The sequence below is a fragment of the Dermacentor andersoni genome, chromosome 3 (assembly GCF_023375885.2).
Source record: "Dermacentor andersoni chromosome 3, qqDerAnde1_hic_scaffold, whole genome shotgun sequence".
Classification (NCBI taxonomy): Eukaryota; Metazoa; Arthropoda; class Arachnida; order Ixodida; family Ixodidae; genus Dermacentor; species Dermacentor andersoni.
This window is the reverse complement of record NC_092816.1, coordinates 122,323,636-122,329,635: the sequence shown is the minus strand read 5'-3', so window position 1 is coordinate 122,329,635 and position 6,000 is coordinate 122,323,636.

Sequence of the window (6,000 nt, the reverse complement as noted above, 5' to 3'; positions counted from 1 at the left end):
GTACGCGAGGCGCAAGAGGTCGAACGCGGTGCGGAGGTTTTTCACTGCAAGCAGTCAGCACCGGCCCTGAACGGAAGACGCTGGTGATGTGCCTGACTGACTGGCAATGTTTCATTGTATATAATACGCTGGACAGGCGCCTGGCTGACCGGCAGTTCTCCGTTATCTCTAACTTATAACAGCTCCTTCCAGACATTCATATGTATGTGAGGCTACTACAGCCTATAACCAATAGACCGCTGCAAACAGTGACCGAATATTTGCTACCTACAGCAAATAAAGTGACTTATTACCGCTGAAAGTTCAGCTAGTCGTTAAAATGAACATGAAGCTTCTCTTTTCACTTTGGGATTTTTTTCTTGAGTCCACATATAATGCTTTATGCTTCGTTCAATCTTCAGTGTAAACTCAAGTCACGGTAATTCCGACACGGTAATTCGGGAACGTAATGTTTCTGTAAAGTACCCGACATGGAGTTATATAATATAACCGATGGAGTTTAATTTCCCAAAACAAAACATAGGCTGTCCGTGCAGTTACCGTTCATTTATAAGATGTTCTAAAATATTACCAGGTCAGCGTTCGTCTCCAACGGTGCGCTATCTGCTTCTTTGCCTTCTGCTGCTTTGTCTAATTCACTTTCACTGGAGCTGTCGAAGTCATCATTACTGCAGCGAGTCTGAAGGGTGCGTGTGTGTCCAAATGCAGTTCACATGAATGATGAGTATCCAAAGGAGGGACGCTTTCAGTCTGTGGAGTGTCAGGAAGGAGCGATGGCGCACATGCAAAAGCATTGCTTCCACCGTTCTCACGTGCCGTTTCTACATGGGAGCACGTTCGTAGATGTTCCGCAGAGTGTGCAGAGCGGTGCCCTGCAGATCGGGCATCACCGTCGGTAGCGGCTGATGTCTTTGCACGATGTTTCGCGCGAACCAGCACTTCTACTTTCGAATTCTAAAGAAACTCCTTATAGTTCCTTTTTGGCCGTTGAATCTTGTTCGGAACGTTATAGAAGCAAAGTATGCAGGCACACCTACAGTAGAACACAAACGAACCAAGGAGAAAGACATAAAGCCGCTGTCCTACGAATGTTGTACAACAAAGACAACACCGGCGAATGCTTACTACGACATATATCCATATACATATACGTTATATATCCGTGTAAACACAACTATTTCCCCGCAGGGGCGTCTGCGTCAGCAGGCGTTTGGTGTGTTGCGACACCACGGACCCGAGCACACGAGGGTTGGACCCTCCCGCGTGTAGCCGTGCGCGGCTTAGCCGTGTCTGGGGAAAAGGGGATCCTGGGGGTTGAGTCGATGCTGGGTGTTTGGACCTTTAAGGCCCCCCGGCGGAGGCAACACACCTCTTCGGCCTCGGCTTCACACAGACGGCACCTCCAGGCTGACCCACCTGGAGGACATCGGCAGTCGCCTTTTCCTGTCTCTCTCTTCCTACATACCAAACTACTATGGGAACACCCGCATTTCCCCGCCTACTTGATCGTCACCCTCAGAAGAGGGGACGCACCGAAGACTTAAGCACTTGTTTCAACCGCACGAAAGAGACCTACCCAAAATACCACGTAGTACACAGTGAGAATCCTGAAAAACAAGCTAGATTTATTTCACCATTCACAGTAGCAAAATCTTTGACCGAAGCCTTAGGGTCAGGTTATAAGGTAACAAAAATGGCTAGCGGTGACCTTCTCCTTGAGATCCCTCAGAAACATCAGTACGAGAAGCTTGGCAGTCTTGTGACATTTGGTAATATACCAATTTCTATTTCACAACACCGAACAATGAACAGCTCACGGGGAGTCGTGTCAGAGGCAGACCTCCTAGACTTGACAGAAACTGAACTCCTGGAAGGCTGGAAAGAACAAAATGTTACTGACGTAAAACGTATTAAAATTAGACGAGACAACAAGGAAATCCCCACTAAACATCTTATCCTAACATTTTCATCCAGCGTACTGCCAGAAACCATCGAAACAGGATACATCAGGTTAAATGTTCGACCATTTATCCCCAACCCTAGACGGTGTTTCCAATGTCAGAGGTTCGGCCATGGCTCGCAGAGCTGCCGTGGTCAAACAACTTGTGCAAAGTGTGGAGTCCAGGGCCACCCCTCCGACAACTGCAGCGGCACACCTCGCTGTGTGAACTGCAGTGGTGACCATCCAGCCTACTCACGCTCCTGTCCGAACTGGAAGAAAGAGAAAGAAATAATTACCCTCAAAGTCAAAGAAAACATTTCATTTAAGGAAGCCCGTAAAAGGTGCTCTCCATTCCACAACACACCTTATGCTGATGCGGCGCGTCGGGGGGCAGCGTCGCAGCGGCAATCGCCGAGTGCCCTGCCCGCGTGCAGCGAGCAGGCACCTTTGGCTCCTGCCCCCAGGGTGGAAGTAGGTAAGCCTACTCCATCCAACCAGCAACCAGCCCCGGCTACCCTTGGGTTGCCGGTCCCACAAGATTTATGTGCGGCAGCCTGCGCTGCACGCAGCGATCCCGCAGGACTGATAGTGGCCACGAAGGTAGGCGCAGCCGAGGCTGCCTCGACCTCCCCGGCTCCTCCCAGCGCTGGCAACAGCCGGCGCAGCCAAATCCCACAGGGAGCCCCATCGACCTCAGGGCTGGTGGGCGCAGGGGTCTTGCCTTCCGAGGTGAGACTCTCACGAAAAACTTCTGGCTCGCAAGAGCGCGTGTCCGGCGCCTCACAAGAGGCAATGGACACAACACCTATACCTACGGCGCAGCAAGCGCCTAAGGAGCGGCGAGGTTCCCTCGAGCGCTCCAGAAAAAACAAAACCCCGGTTACAGGGCCTCGAAAGAGCTCTGTAACCTAAGGCATCACTTCCGTTTCCGTACACACAGCACTAATTTACATTAAATATATTTACACAAATTATTCAATGGAACATCAGAGGTCTCCTTAGAAACCTTGATGATTTGCAAGAACTTATCCACAAACACAATCCAAAAGTGCTGTGTTTACAGGAAACACATTTAAAACCAAAATACACAAACTTTCTTCGACAGTATGTTACTTTTCGCAAAGATCGCGATGATGCCGTCGCATCATCGGGCGGTGTTGCCATTGTCATTCATAGAAGTATTGCATGTCAAGCTTTACAGCTACAAACGCCTCTTGAAGCAGTGGCGGTTCGAGTTATTCTGCTAAACAAACTTATCACTGTTTGCTCACTCTATATACCCCCACATTATAAACTAAGGAAACATGAATTTCAGTCCTTTATAGATGAATTGCCAGAACCCTATGTTGTTCTTGGCGATTTCAATGCGCACAGCTCACTGTGGGGCGACTCTCGTATAGATTCGCGAGGTCGCCTTGTTGAACAGTTCCTTTTTTCTTCTGGTGCGTGCCTGTTGAATAAGAAGGAACACACGTATTACTCTCTTGCAAACCGAACCTATTCCTCAATAGATCTTAGCATAGTCTCCCCGTCTGTACTGCCTGAACTCGAATGGGAAGTTGCCGACAACCCTTACGGTAGCGACCACTTCCCTATACTGCTAAGATCACATAAAGAAAACGAATATCCACCACACGCTCCTAGGTGGAAGATTGAGACAGCTGATTGGGAGAAATTTCGATCTCTAACTAGTATCTCATGGGCTGACCTGTCTTCGTTAGAAATTGACGCCGCAGTCAAGTTTTTTACAGCATTCATAATAGATGTCGCAGCTAAATGCATATCAGAAGTAAAAGGCTTGGCCTGCAAACGGCGTGTCCCATGGTGGAACGACGATTGTAGGATGGCTCGTAAAAAACAGAACAGGGCGTGGGGGTTGCTACGTGCTTCTCCCACTGCAGAGAATCTAGTCAACTTTAAAAAAGTAAAATCCGAAGGTAGGCGTACCCGCCGACAGGCCAGGCGTGAAAGTTGGCAGAAGTTTCTATCCCGCATCAACTCGTTTACTGATGAGGCCAAAGCCTGGAACAGGGTCAATAGGATAAGAGGGCGACAAGCATATTCACTCCCCTTGGTAAACACACAAGGCGATACCCTACAAGATCAGGCGAACTCACTTGGGGAGCACTTTGAGCTCGACACTCGCTCAATCAACTATTCCCAATCCTTTTTAAAACTTAAAGAAATAGAAGAACGTAAGCCAATCTTACGAAAATCCAGGCAAAATGAACCGTATGACCAGCCTTTCAGTATTGCCGAGTTGAGAGCTGCCTTGAACACCTGCAAAAGCACTGCACCGGGACCTGACAGAGTCATGTATGACATGATCAGAAACTTACATACTGACACTCAATTTACACTACTTACACTTTTCAACACTCTGTGGGCTGCGGGATACCTCCCATCTGCATGGAAAGAGGCGATTGTGGTTCCTGTCCTGAAGCAGGGAAAAGATCCCTCCTTGGCAGCAAGTTATCGTCCGATAGCTCTTACGAATTGTCTGTGTAAGCTCTTCGAAAAAATGATTAATCACAGACTCATACATTTCCTTGAATTCAACCATATACTCGATCCCTATCAGAGTGGCTTCAGACAAGGGCGGTCAACAACAGATCATCTTGTGCGCATTGAAGGATATATTCGCGATGCCTTTGTACACAAACAGTATTTCCTCTCCATATTCCTCGATATGGAGAAGGCATATGATACAACATGGCGCTACGGGATCTTGCGAGATTTGTCGGGAATGGGCATCTGTGGAAATATGTTGAAAATAATTGATAGTTATTTGTCCAATCGTACCTTCCGTGTAAAAGTCGGCAATGCACTGTCACGTCCCTTTACCCAGGAAACTGGTGTACCCCAGGGAGGCGTGCTCAGCTGCACTCTCTTTATCGTTAAGATGAACACACTACGTGCTTCGCTACCGCCTGCCATTTTCTACTCCGTATACGTAGACGATATACAAATAGGCTTCAAATCCTGCAACCTCACAGTATGCGAAAGACAGGTACAGCAGGGCTTAAACAAAGTGTCCAAATGGGCAGACCAAAACGGATTTAAGGTCAACCCCCACAAAAGTTCTTGTGTTCTCTATACAAGAAAGAGAGGCCTGGTCCCAGATCCTTCTGTAGAACTGGGCGGACAACAAATTCCTGTCAACAAAGAACACAAATTCCTTGGTGTTATTCTTGACTCCAGGCTCACTTTCATTCCTCACATAAAACATCTTAAAGAAAAATGTCTAAAAACCATGAACTTACTTAAAGTACTATCCCACACTACATGGGGTAGCGACAGGAGGTGCCTGTTGAATCTTTACAAGAGCCTAGTTCGATCACGGTTAGATTATGGTGCCGTAGTGTATCACTCTGCCGCACCGAGTGCGCTTAAGATGTTAGACCCCGTTCACCATATGGGTATCCGTCTGGCCACTGGCGCATTTAGGACAAGCCCTGTTGAAAGCATATATGTAGAGTCAGATGAGTGGCCACTCCATCTTCAGAGAACAAACATCAGCTTAACATATTTTCTCAAGGTTCGCTCTAATAAAGAACATCCGTGTTTCACAACCGTTAACGACTTGACGTGTGAAACACTTTTTCATAACCGACCCTCTATGAGACTTCCATTCTCACTGCGTGCAAGAGAACTTAGCACGGAAATGGATGTCCCAGTTCTGGAACAACGCCTAATGCCTCCAGCAAAGCTAGTACCGCCCTGGGAGTGGCAGCTGATAGAGTGTGACACATCCTTTGTAGAGGTCACTAAACATGCCCCAGAGACACATATCCAAATGCATTTCTTGGAGCTCCAGTACAAGTACTCGTGCACAGAATTTTACACAGACGCTTCTAAGTCGCATGCCGGGGTCTCCTACGCAGCCATTGGTCCATCCTTCTCGGAATCCGGTGTACTGCACCCTGAAACAAGTATATTTACGGCTGAGGCCCATGCACTATTATCGGCTGTGAAACATATAAGAAAATCAAATATTCAAAAAACAATTTTATTTACAGACTCCCTAAGCGTCGTGAAAGCCTTGAAGTCACACTGTA